This window comes from Mauremys mutica, chromosome 7 (genome assembly GCF_020497125.1).
Source record: "Mauremys mutica isolate MM-2020 ecotype Southern chromosome 7, ASM2049712v1, whole genome shotgun sequence".
NCBI lineage: Eukaryota > Metazoa > Chordata > Testudines > Geoemydidae > Mauremys > Mauremys mutica.
In genome coordinates, this window is record NC_059078.1 from 84,734,966 (window position 1) to 84,748,708 (window position 13,743).

General features: G+C 39.7%; 1 protein-coding gene across 1 annotated transcript in view; it reads right to left on the reverse strand.

Moving 5' to 3' along the window:
• Positions 1-13,743, reverse strand: part of CTNNA3 (catenin alpha 3) — a 967,088-nt gene that overhangs the window by 878,213 nt on the left and 75,132 nt on the right. The gene's annotated exons all lie outside the window — the stretch shown is intronic.

The window sequence follows — 13,743 nt, forward strand, 5'->3', positions numbered from 1 at the left end:
GGAAGGGGACCAGGGAATTAGAGAAACAGTGAAACATAGCTAAGGGAACACAGCAGATGGCTGCTACCTACAGGGTCACTGGGCTGGGATCTGGAGTAGAGGGTAGGCCAGGGTCCCTCTCACTCCGCATTAGCCAATAGGGGAAGTGGCCTGGAGACTGAGGCACTCCCGAGGGGGAACTGAACTATAATGGCCCAGATGGAGTGCTGTAGCTGAGAAGCCCAAGAGGGCAAAGACATTGTCTCTGGGGAGGGGGCCCTGCTCTATCGCAGAGCAAGGACAATCAGAGAGAGAGAGTGTGTGTGTGTGTTTGTGTGCAGTCACACACATATTTGGCCAAGGGGGCATTCATGAGAGGTGAGTGTACCCTGTTATATCATCATATGGATTTAGGAGCTTTTAGATACTCAAGTTTGAAAATTCTGGTCTAAGCATTTTGTTTTCTTAAAAATCTTTGCCTATTTGCATCTTTTTATTGTTTTGGGTTGGGGGGGAAGGGTAGAGGTGTTAAGCCCAAGACTATTTTCACTAAATACTATAAAAATAGTCAGGCATCAAAATGTAGTGATAATGCCTTTGGACAACTGCACCCATAGTATAGTTCCAGGCATCCTTCAGCTTTGATCAGGCAACTGATCAGACCTGAGGGACACAAGAACCATCACATAAGGTGCAGCACAGTTAACAGGGGAAAAAGGTGTGCACCCTACTTGAATAAGTCCTATGCAACACGGCCCCCACCAAAATTTATGGAACAGTGCAAGGTACCCTAAGTGAGGAGCTGATTGGTCATTTGAGAATGAGGTGGCCAAAGTCCAGTTTCTATATCAGCAAATACTAGGGGATCAAGAAGATAGCACTGAAGGCAACTAGAAAAACGTATTCATAACTGAGCTACACTGTTACTAATTTCTTGTTCATTTTTAATTTGTTTGCTCAGCAATTTTTCCCATTATAGTTCAGTACAGTATTTGTTTCTCAGCTGCAAGAGGCAAAGAACTTAAAGTTAAGGGTCTAGGTGGCCCTGGGAGAAATAGCTATTATAGTACATCTAGATGGCCTTGAGAGAAGTAGCTATTATAGTACATTTTTCCCTTCAGGAACATGGGTTTCGTTGGTGGAAAGACTGCCAAACAAAAATATGTACAGTAGAGTCTGAGTTATAAACACCGGAGTTACAAACTGACTGGTCAACCACACATCTCATTTGGAATTGCAAGTACCCAATCAGGCAGCGCCAGAGACAAAAAGAAGTGCAAAATACAGTACTGTGTTAAACAAACTACTGAAAATATAAAGGGAAAGTTTAAAAAAAGATTTCACAAGGTAAGGAAACCATTTCTGTGTTTGTTTCATTTAAATTAAGATGGGTAAAAGCAGCATTTTTCTTCTGCATAGTAAAGTTCCAAAACTGTATTAAGTCAATGTTAAATTGTAAATTTTTGAAAGAAAAACCATAACATTAGCTATTCTTTTTCTGAGTACAATGCCTTTAGTGCCTGGCTCTTTCTTAGCTCAGAGTGTTCCCTCTTCTAATGAAGAAAGCAAGTAACTGCCAGGCTATCTTTTAGATTCCAATCGACATTTTGCCTGCTTGAATGAAACTTCTTTTAAAGGTAATAAAAAAAGAAAGGTAATAATTGGAGATATACCAATCTCCTAGAACTGGAAGGGACCTCAAAAGGTCATCGAGTCCAGCCCCCTGCCTTCACTAGCAGGACCAATTTTTGCCCCAGATCCCTAAGCGGCCTCCTCAAGGATTGAACTCACAACCCTGGGTTTAGCAGGCCAATGTTCAAACCACTGAGCTATCCCTCTTTTCTTTTTAATGCTTCTTTCTTTAAAGAACTACTGTCAACTCAGTTTAAGAATTTAGGTTTAAAAACAAAAGTGGCAATGGGTTAAAAAGCCAATATAAATGGAAATTTTTACAATAAATTCAATGAAAATAGGATGAATTTAAACAGCCATATGTGATGCTGTGAGCCCAAACAAAAAAAACCAAATGTGGCTGTTAACAAAAGTTAAACCAACCAGTCTAGTTTATTTTTCAATTTGGGTCATATATTTAAATCTCTCATTTTATAATATTTTGGTATTATTAGAAGTAAGACATATATGAAGTTTTTGAATGCACTGTTTTGTCTCCAGAGTGTCTTGTTAAACTTTTATATAATTAATAGAACCCGGAAGTGGGCTGGGCATTTCACAGAAGTCCTAGAAAGATGCAGTTCCTACTTTAGAGATCTTTCAGTCTAAAGCCAGGTGTAACAGGGTGGTTTTCCCCAGGAGCTGGAGAGCCTGGGACTAAGCTAACCTGATTCCAGAATGAGCCCTATCTCTCGCCTGATCCCTTTTCAAGGTTAATAATATTTGTATTAATTGCCAATTGATCAGAAGGTTCGTGTCCCAGAATCAAGCTGCACAGAACTAAACTCAATAAGCTCCGTATCTTGCAGGGACCCTCGGGACCTATGGCAAGGACACTCACACTGAGGGCAAAATAAAGCCTTAAAGATCTTTATTAAAATAAGGACTAAAGCCAGAAATGCTCCAAGCCACACAAAGAGATAGGAATAATACAGCATTGGTGATATCTGAGGTATTTTTTGCATAAGCTCTTAGATTTGCATACTCACATGCCTCCCTGAGGACCTGGTGGTAAGAGACAAAGGACCAGCTCTGTCTCTAGCATGCCAAATGAGTCTGATGATCCAGGTTCCTCGCTGCCCAACAATAGAACTGAAGGGTCAAAATGGTGGAAAGCTAATAACAGAAAAGCCAAAAGCTCCCTCTTCACAGTGGTTTGCTTTATTATAGGGCCTGAGCACAATTATGAATATTCATGCTAATGCTCAGCCTTCCAAGCCCAAATCTAACTTCCTCAACCACATAATATTGAGATGTACTTATTCTATAGGTTAACATATTAGTGCTGTTTTAACTCACTATAATACCCATCACTTCTTGCTTAAGCCAGTTTACGCTTATCACTTCCATGTGCCAAAGGTCACAGGCCTACAATGCTTAACTAACTTATGCTAATTTACTTAAGCTAATGTTTTACAGGATACTGGCCTGTAGGTTCCTTGCACTACCGCTGAACACAATAAAGGCAAGCTAGCAGTATGGGCTACACATATGGTGAATTGCCTGATTCATCTAAAAAAGAACAGTAAAGGGGAGAGTTAGGCAGGATGGTCAGAGAAGTTGTAGGGGAACTCCATGCACGAGAGAATAAAGAAAGCTCTCCAGGCAGGGAGGTCTGGGACGGCATGTCTACACTGCACATTAAGCCTGAGTTCTGACTCAGATTTGAGCCCAAGCCCCACTTCTGTCCACACACAAATCAGTCTGACTTGGGTCAGCAAGCACTCGTGACCCTGGCCTGAGGACCCCACTAGAGAGCTGGATCAGAGACTCTGATCTAAGCTCTAGCATTTTGCAGCATGGCTGCAGCTCAAGCCACAGACCAGAGTCAGAAGGTTTGTGTAGTGAAGTGTGGACTGTTAGTATGGCTGTGAAACCTGAGTCCGGCAACTGTAAGCCCAGCTTCACAATTCAATGTGAATGCTCAAGCTGGGGCTTGGAGAGACCAAGTCCACAGCCCCGTATCTCACAGATCCAGGTTTACAATGTAATATAGACATAACCATAGGGACCCTGACTAAAACAGGGGAAGAGCAAAAAGTGCTCCAGACAGGGTGGCCTAGGAGAGACCCTGACTAACCAGGGGAGTGACTGAGAGACCCAGAGGGGAACTTGAAAAAAAGGAGGTAGGAAGTGACCCAGGGAAAACCACAGCAAAGGTAAAAGAGCAGACCCAAGCTGTTCAATACAGGTCTCTGGGCTGGAACTCAGAATCAAGGGTAGGAGTGGGTTGCCATACCAGCCCCAAGGAAGGGGGCATACAAGCCCACTGTAAAGGTTGTCAAGCCCAGCATGGGGGCAGCAGGCTGAGATAAAAACTGGCAGAGGAAGAGCCCGCAAGAAGGTGGAAGAATTTTTGTTTCTATTAGACATTTTTTGGACTTTTAGTTTGGGGTGAACTAAAGATGGAGACCCATCTGAAGGGCTGAATTACCAGGCAGAGAAACCACCACATCACTAGAGCAACTGTTGACAGGGTCCACTAGACCTGCAAAAGAGCTGTGATGCCATGCCTGGCCACAAGGGAGCAGTGAGTGGTGAGTCAATTCTGCTACACCCTGTTCCTGTGAACACTTACGAACATGATTAAGCACTTCAGTGGAATACCTCATATGCTTAGAAGTTAAGCACATTAAACATTTTTTTTACTTTACATTACTCCTAATGGGATAGAGTGCCTAAGGCATTGGATAGACATCTTCAGGGGCTGCTGTAGCTATAAGCAAACTAGGCAGATGCAAATTTGGCCCAGCCACCCATTCCTACCCACCCCTTGCTTGTCCTGGAATGATGGAGGGGTGGCTGGGCCAAACCTGAGTGAGCGATGCTGCCACCTCACACTTGGGCCCCCCCTACTTCTACCATAATGACCAAAATATATGAAGGCTCGCCATACCCCACCCCACTCTCCCCTCCCAGTTAAGAACCTCTGTTCTAGGAGGTAGGAGGGGGGCGGTACACTAAAGTTTTGCCTAGAGTGGCAGATTGAGTGGCTTCTGCATCTTTTTAATTATTTTTCAAATAAATAAAAGTTTTCACGAAATAGAATAATCACTGTATTTGGGGATTAGTCATAATGCAATACCACTAGTCTGGCATCTCAGCTTGACTTTTCCTTCTGTAGTTGTATCAGAAGCAAATCTTTTAATGACCACTGTTTTAGACACGCTGAGCATTGTAGGGCAGGACCAGTTTCTTGTGCATTTTTCTCCACTGAAGACTCATTATTTCACCTTTCTGTAAGTTAAATCACATAATCCACTTCTAAGCATTTACGTGTCTCATCACCACCACCCTATTATTCCTATATACTAGGTCCACTTAAGATTTACTGTGGATGTGTTTCCATGCTTTTGCAGAAAGTTATGGTTGGAGAATTAAAATAGTAAGAAGATCAAGTAGTCACTTTGCCAAACCAATCTAAGCATAGGCTCTCATTACTTGTGATTAAGGCTAGCTGGCCTCATTACAACGTCTCCTGAAGCTCTCAAATCACAGAATACTTTTTCTTTAGGCCCTCTAAATCCCTCTGACAGAGAGCCTGATTTCATAGTCCCTACTCTGGAAAATTCAATAGCCTTTTGAAGTCAACAATAATTTTCCCTTAGCACAGCTGCAGGAATGGGCATGGAAGACTTGCTTTACCAAAGGCATTCTAAATTCTATTGCCTCTCTCTTTGTACTGAATATTTCCTTCTTTCAATGTTCATATCATCCAAAAAAAAATCTACCGCGTCTCCCTTTGTTTCATGTCAAGCAAACAAATTAGTTCTAATACTGATCATTGTGGAACTGGCTCTCTTCTAGTCACATCTGTCCATCTTTCATTGCTGCAACTGCTCTCTGATTTCAGTTACCAAGATATCTCTTTATCCAATGTGCAACTCAACCCCACAATATACAAAAACCTGTAGGAGAACACTTCAACCTCCCTGGCCACACAATAGCAGATCTTAAGGTGGCCATCCTGCAGCAAAAAAACTTCAGGACCAGACTTCAAAGAGAAACTGCTGAGCTTCAATTCATCTGCAAATTTGACACCATCAGCTCAGGATTAAACAAAGACTGTGAATGGCTTGCCAACTACAAAACCAGTTTCTTCTCCCTTGGTTTTCACACCTCAACTGCTAGAAGAGGGCCTCATTCTCCCTGATTGAACTAACCTTGTTATCTCCAGCCTGCTTCTTGCTTGCATATATATACCTGCCCCTGGAAATTTCCACTACATGCATCCAACGAAGTGGGTATTCACCCATGAAAGCTCATGCTCCAAAACTTCTGTTAGTCTATAAGGTGCCACAGGACTCTTTGCTGCTTTTACAGATCCAGACTAACACGGCTACCCCTCTGATACTCAACCCCACAGGTTACTCACTGACTTCATCGATTTTCCATATCATGGGCTGCTGTTGGAGGCAAGGACAGCAAATGTGGTGAAGAGGGTATTTTCCATCTGCACCTGATACTAGAATTACAATTTTTTGTTTCAAATGGGGTTCTTTCTATGCTTTTCTGTGCAGACAAAGGCACAGAATTAGAAAACTGTGATGTCCTCTACCGGGGGTTACATCTTAGGCCGTCATTCAAAAGCTGAATGTCCAAAATGCAGCAGCCCATCTGTGGGCACAAGATGCCCTGGGTCCTCTGGGATTCACATTGGAATTCAAGGCGTAGGTTTTTACCTATAAACTTAAAAGGCTAGACTGGTTTGGGCAGCAAGACACTGCCTCTTTCCTTGTTCCATGCTGCCACAGTTGCAATCAGTGAAAGCAGCTGAACTGGAGCTCCCTCATTACAGCATTCTCCATGAGGCCTCAACACTGCAACATACATCCCCACTAGTCTTTATTTGCAAGCATAGGGAAAGGAGACAGGATGAGGGGGATTTGTTAACTGCAATATAATGGAGTCATGTGATGGAAAATAGTTATGATGCTGTGGGTGGCATATTGAATTTTAGTAGTTCAGTGTAATTGCTGATTGTGTTTTAGATATTGGAAGGAAAGACCAGAACATAGCTAGTATCTCTATTTCATGTTATCCTGTTATCAACCTCAGTTCTACCAATGATGCCAGCTCTTACTGGGCATTAAAACACTGGTGTGCTTTCTGCCACTTGCGTGTGGAACAAACTCCCTCCTTCCCCCCTCCAAAAAAAAAAATCTATAAATCAATATTATTATCCCCTTTCAAATCTTTCCTTAAAAATCACCTCTGCCTAAGAAACACTGCCTTTTGATAACATCTAGGCAGAAAATGAACTATACTGTATACACTGCTCATCTATGCAAAAACATGCTCATCCCTTCTCCTCACATTTGTTTCACCCATTTGCTGTGCTTTTTCATTCACCAAGATTATAAATTCTCTGTGCAAGGATGACTGTTTTACTACACATTTGTAAGTCCCAGGCATAGTGTGTAGCACTAGTTGGAAAAAAATGACTATGCTTTTTTCCTATTGAAAAATGCTGTTTTATCAAAACTGGAGCATTTCACAGAAACGTATTGGTTTTGACAAACTTAAGTTAGGAAGTTTTCTCCTCAGGTTCAGCATGGAATTTTGAGGGTGAGATGCTCACCCCAGAATAGCGCACTTGCAATCTGAGAGAACCAGCATCAACTGTCTACTTCAAATCAGTGTAGGGAATTAAACTTGCGTCTCACATCGCAGCTGAGTGCCTAAACACCAAGCTATTGGCTTTTTTATCTATATCTCAAAACATCTTTTCAGTCCACACGAAAACTAAAACATTTTGGAACCTCAAAATTTCACAAAACAAATTTTTTTCTGGCCTTTTTAGGCATTATTGCAATACAGGTAAACATTATGTTTTAAAAATTGAAATAAGATATATACACAGTATAATATCAGAAAAAGTAGCATTCATCAGTCTGTCCTATGATACTTGAAGAGGTTTTGCACTTTTGTGAATCATGCCATTTTAATATTACTTGTTCATCAGTTGTAATTTAATGCTTAACTGAGGATCTCATTTCCTTTCTACTGTTTTAATTCAGTTTAGTTTCATTTAGCTTTCCTAGATACTTTCTTTAAATGTATTATCCATCCCTACTTTCCAGAGATTTTAAATGTAGCTGTTTAGAAATGGGCCTAAACTGGAACCATTTATTAAAACCCCTGAAAGTCACTGGTTCAGAAACAAACCCCAGCTGAGCTTTTGCAAAACTACACCAAAATCCTTTCTCTCAGCTCATTGCCATATCCCGCCACTCCGCCTCAAGTCCTTTTCCTTTTATCAAATAGCAGCTATGAGAAGGGGTTTAGTGTAACCATGTGTGCCTCTCTCAACCCCAATTTCAGCAATACAGCTTCTCCCCCAACCCCCCAAAATAAGCCCGTTTCACATTTCTTTTCCATATTTTTTTTCCAAAAACTGAGGCCAAAAAAACATCTTTTTTTGCCATGATTTCTTCTAACAATGACTCACTCCTATCTTTTCTTGAAAGCTTGTACTAACCACTTGTTCCTTAGATACAAAGGTGGTCTTCATTTCTTATACCTCCTTTTTCAGTCATGCTGGTGGCTCAAAGGGAGAGCAGAATTTTGCCCAATTTCTCAGATACAAAATGATCACTTGCTTAGAGGAGGAGATTTTACAAAGGCATAAAGGGCAGTGAAGTGCCTGACTGCCATTGACTTTCAAACTTAGACTTTTTTTAAATACTTACTGCACATGGAATATTATATATGAACTATGGAGAGCTGATACTATACCAAGAAGGGATCATGAGAAATTAGATCCATGGAAATACAAAATTTTTTACAACTCAGGCTGTTTTCTATACATAAGCTAGGTTCTTTATGCCAGAAATATTAGACAAACAAAGACTGGGAATTTCAAAGGAGTAAATGGGAGTCAGGTACCAGGTGTGACAATTTAAGAATCTGTCTGTACAATTTATGAATATTGGTTGATATAATGGAGTTACTGTATCAGCAATGCTTGTCTGTGTATCCATCATTGGTCAGCAGGTTGGTGTCATGTCCTAGAACAGGACAAACAGAAGGTACCACAGATTACTGATGGTCCTTCGATCACAATAGTATGCTAAAAAGCAGCTGCATCTTTGGGAACACAGTTTCATCTTATATTCTCCCCTCCTTCCAGGAGGCTAAGAGCAGTGTAAATTGCCCAGGGACAGAACAAAAACAGCCAGATGATCGGAAGGTTTTTTAATAAAAAAACACACAGGAACAGGGGAATCAGACAGGAACACGAAGCATTAGACTGGAGAGAGAAAGGTCACAGAAGCTGGGAGACTCAATGACAGAAGCCATCCAGCATGTAACTGCCTGTGTGAGATAAGGGACACCCTGCCTGTCTGCCTAGACTCAGATGTCCCCCCCAGCCCCCGCAAGGGAAGGTGAACACATATAGGGTTTGCTGTTTTATATTTTCTATGATTAAGTAAAAGAGCAATAGTGTGTTAGATTTGTGCATGGTGTCTGAGAGCATGTTATATACTTTACAACTACTGCATGCCCCTAGAGAGAGTTGAACTGTAAACCAGAAGCTTCACACCTGTCAATAGAGATCAGGAAGAGGGTATGTTTAAGTACAGGGGTGTCTGAAGGTTTGACACTGCACCTCCAGGAACTAGACAGCTGGTCAGCAGGTTCCAGAAAACAGAAGGGTGTGCCAGATAGGTCTGCTCCCTAAGAGTGTGTTTAGGGTCCCCACAATTATGCAGTGGCTGGACTCCATTTCAGGCTCTTGAATAGCACAGGCCATAGAATTTCACCCAGTGATTCCAGCATCTAGCCAATTAACTTGTGTTTGTATTTGTACATAACTTTTAGAAAGACATCCAGTCTTGATTTAAAGTCCCTTACTAAGATGTTCCAATGGTTAATTACCCTCATTGTTAAAATGGTCTTGATTTCCAGTTTGAACTTTTTGGACTTCCAACTCCTAGCCATTTGATCTTGTTATGCCTTTGTCTGCTAGATTAAAGAGTCCCCTAGTATCAGGTATGTACTTCCCTTAGTAGATATTTTTAAGTCTTAACCTTCTTTCAAGAAGCTGAAGAGATTGATCTCCTTGCCTCTTATCATAATGCCTGTTTTTCTGGTGGCAACTTATTTTTGTACCTCTGCTTTGAATCTGCTCCAGTTTTTCAATATCTTCTTTAGAGTGTTGACCCCAGAAATGGGCATATCACAATAATACTATCACCAAAGCCATATAAAAAGCAGTTGGGGGCTGAGTTCTTTTGAAAATTTGGCCCCAGTTCTAGGTGCAGAATCTTTTGATGTCTGCCCCTCACCTGAATGCATCTGAAAAAGCAGAGTGAAAAATGTGTTTATTCTCTTTAAACAACTAGAAATACTGGGTCTCCAGACTAAGGTAAACTGTTCCTATTGTTTGAGTTTTACATCGTACCTTCAGTCTAAAATTAAGCATTTTAAGAAGTAAATTGGCCTGTTTGCACATAAAAACATATATAGTGCTGCACATCATGCACTTCTCTGGAACCAAGACAAAAATTAAGAACAATTTGACAGTGTTGCTCTATCTTCTGGAAGTATTATTTCCCACAAAGTAATTTACTGTGTGCTATAAATTATCTCCTGTAATAATTAATGCTTCAAGTTTTATATGAAACCTTTTTAAAACCTTTCTTTACATATGAACAGACAGCACATGATATGAAGAATAAAAATTGCATTTTTAAATAATTCATCATAAATTAAATCTTTCACTATATATACACACATTAAAAGCTCTTTCCCGGCATATTAGCCTGAGGGTATACAATGAAAAATCAAACAAGTAACTTAACATCTATATCGGGGTGGTGTGATTTTTTTTTTAATGTTTTAAAGTTCTGTTGTCAGCTGTTATGTTACACTATTACCAAAGACATAAGAGCAGAAACAAAACTTCCTTTGAATTTGAGCCAACGGTGCTACAGGCATGGTAAAGGCATTACTAACATTAAGAACATCAACTGCAGCAATAATATTTCAGTCTGACAAATACTAGGTACCACTCAATTTAATACATAATAGCCATGTATATTTGCATGTGACAAAATGATCTTGCACTATTATTGGCCAGTGAACCATTGGTAGGAAGAGGGTCCCATAAAAGAGGGCGAATGCTTACAAGATTTTCCTGAGACATTCACACTTATTCCACACTTAACACAGCATTTGGGAGACCCTTCCTTCTCTTCAGGCTACACTGTAGGAAGGCAGCTAATGAACCTGAACTGCCTTCCCGCAGTCTCAAACCCAAATGCCTCCTGCTGCAGAAAGCAACCTCATCCTCCCTCACTGAAATGATCAAAGAAGTTAGATTGTCTGGCCAGTATCGTGTCAGAGAAGAAAGTGACACACATACCAGCTCCCTTGACAAAGCTCAGCCCTGTTTGCAAAATTGGAGATTCTGAAAGCACTGAGGAAAGGCTGAGCTGGCAAAAGTTTTGTCTGTCTTAGTTATTGAAAGCCAAAGAGGAATTCCCAGGTCCACTGCTGACAGAGGTAATCAACTCATTAGAGAGGGCTACTCTGAAGTGGAAGACATTCTGACTGATTCTGAAGAAAATGTCACTTACGTAACCTTAACACCCTGATCTTTATCTACCCTTGTGACCGCAACATAAGTAGTTTGGTCAATGGCAGTTTAAAAAAAAAATGACATTACAAATGTCCTGTTAAAACAAGTTGTTTTTAGTATCTGTCCTAAAAACTTCAAAATCATTGTTTCCATTCCTATATTGCAATTACAGGTCTTCTCTGGTTTTCTCACTCCTAAGAAATAAGGACAGAAGTAGACAAAAAAAAAAGCAAATTTAAAAGAAAGATTCATCACTCTGACTGTGAAAGTTCTTCTGTGTTATTGTATCTCATGCAGATTAATTTCCATATTGTAGAGAACTTCTGGTTCATTCCCCCAATAGATGGCAGTGAATCCGTATCTTACCAACAGGACTGAGTGTTGTTTTACAGCACCAAGAGTGATATATAAACTGTTAGCTATTAGAAGTGGGCCTGAACTGGAAAACTAGATTCAAATATCACTTAAATGTGAAGAAGTTCAGACTCTGATCAGATCTGAACTTGTGGGGTTGGGTCTGATTTCTAATGGCAGCCTCTTCCCACATAGACTATTCTATTTTCCAGGCAAAAAGCAATCCAAGTGTAGTCTGTAGGTAGGAGATTAGACAGCTCTCACTCTGCAGGTTCTCCTGTAAATCCTACCAAGAATTATGTTATATTGGCTGATGAAAACCGGTTCAGCAGTAGCATAAGCAAAAAACAGAACTCAAATGCACAAATATGGACAAAATCTTTAATGTGCTCGGTAAAGGGATGCAATGTGCACCCTCACTCTTTATGCAATGGTCTTCTCCGATTGAAATGAGGAACACATTTTATGACTAATATCTTTAATAAGAGAAGTAGTTTTGGAGAAGGAAATTAAATGTAGAGATGAAAGATAGCAGGAAAGGATATTGAGGAGATTCTTGTGACCCAGACAGGTGGGCAAGGGTGGCAAGACAGTCTCAAAATGCTTTGGAAATACAGACTAGTGAGACCAGAGATTGTGGGGAGATTCCAGGAAATGCAAGAGTAAACCAGGGTCTGTGAACAGAAGAGAAGCAGAGAAATCAAATGCCAACCCAAGGAGAAATTAAGTGTGTAACTAAAAGTTTGCTAGGAAATGAGGGATTTATTATGTGACATTAAATAGAACTTTGCAAGGCAAAGAGTGAGAATTCAGAGTAAAGAGATAATTGCAATTAAAGTGCAGTTCTACTCTGAAGGTGCCAATTCTATAGTCACTCATCTCACTCAGATATGCTCCCTGAGCCCTTACAGATGAGACCTTTATTATGCTCAACATAAATTATGAGATCAGATAGCAAACCCATTAGAAGTGGAAACAGACATTATTCATTACTAGAAACTGCACCTTCTAGCTATTGAGTGGCTTTATATCAAAGAGGCACAAAATCTGTGTACCATCTCACTACAGCTGGTCAAAACTCAGGATTTCCATCTCATCTGAAATTCTGACATTTTAAAGTTTTTCATTCTCAATTAGAAAAAATATCAAAATTTTGTTTTGGAAAAAATGTGTTGTGGAGTGTTTGTTCTCCGTTTTTATATTTTTACATTATTTCATGACATGTCAGTTGTGCATTTTATGCACTACTACTATTTTATGTCATTATGACATGTCAGTAGTAGTTGAAATGTTTCTATTTATTTTTATTTTTAAAGTCATTAAAGGCAGCAGGTACTGAATGAACATCTTTTCTAGATCAAGTGTGTTCTGTTTGTTTTGAAATGGAACAGTTTGACAGTACTACTACTGCCATGTCATAAAATGTCAAAAATATAAACATGAAAAAAACTTAAATTTGAAACAAAATTTCAGAATTCCAAAGTCAAATTTTTCCCCAACACACAAAGTTTGTTTTGAAATTTCTTTCATGGAAAATTGTCAAAATGAATACAACTTTGTGAACATTTCTGTTTTGTCAAACCAGGAAACACCATCTGTCATCACAGTGAAACACACCCAGGCAACTTGCTCCTTGCCTTGCCCAACACAAGAACAAGTTATTCATGTTTTCAGATACAATCAGCCTCTTAACCTTTTCCTAAATTTTAAACAATCTAATCAATTTTCTTACTTAAACGCCTACTGTAACTGATTTTCCCTGAAACAAGTCAGGAAGTAAATTTGACAACGCTGACACCTAGTGGCAACATTAAAAGATCAGAACTAAAATAAAACCATTATCCCACTCCTTCAATATATTACCAAATATAAAAAGCTCAGAAAGAAAGATTTTAAAAGGCTGCAAAAATATGAAGAAAACTACAGAAGCTATTATGAAAACGAAAGTTTCTAAATCAGTCATGGAAAGGTTATAGAAAATAGCTGTATATACAGTTTAACAATTGTCTTTGACCTTGATCCTGCAATCACTTGCACATGATTTGATATAAAGTATGTGAGTAGTCCAGTTTAAGTCATATGGGATCCAATCTTGAAAATTATTTTTAATTAATTTGGGATTTTGAATTTAAAATACATTAACTGTTTATGTG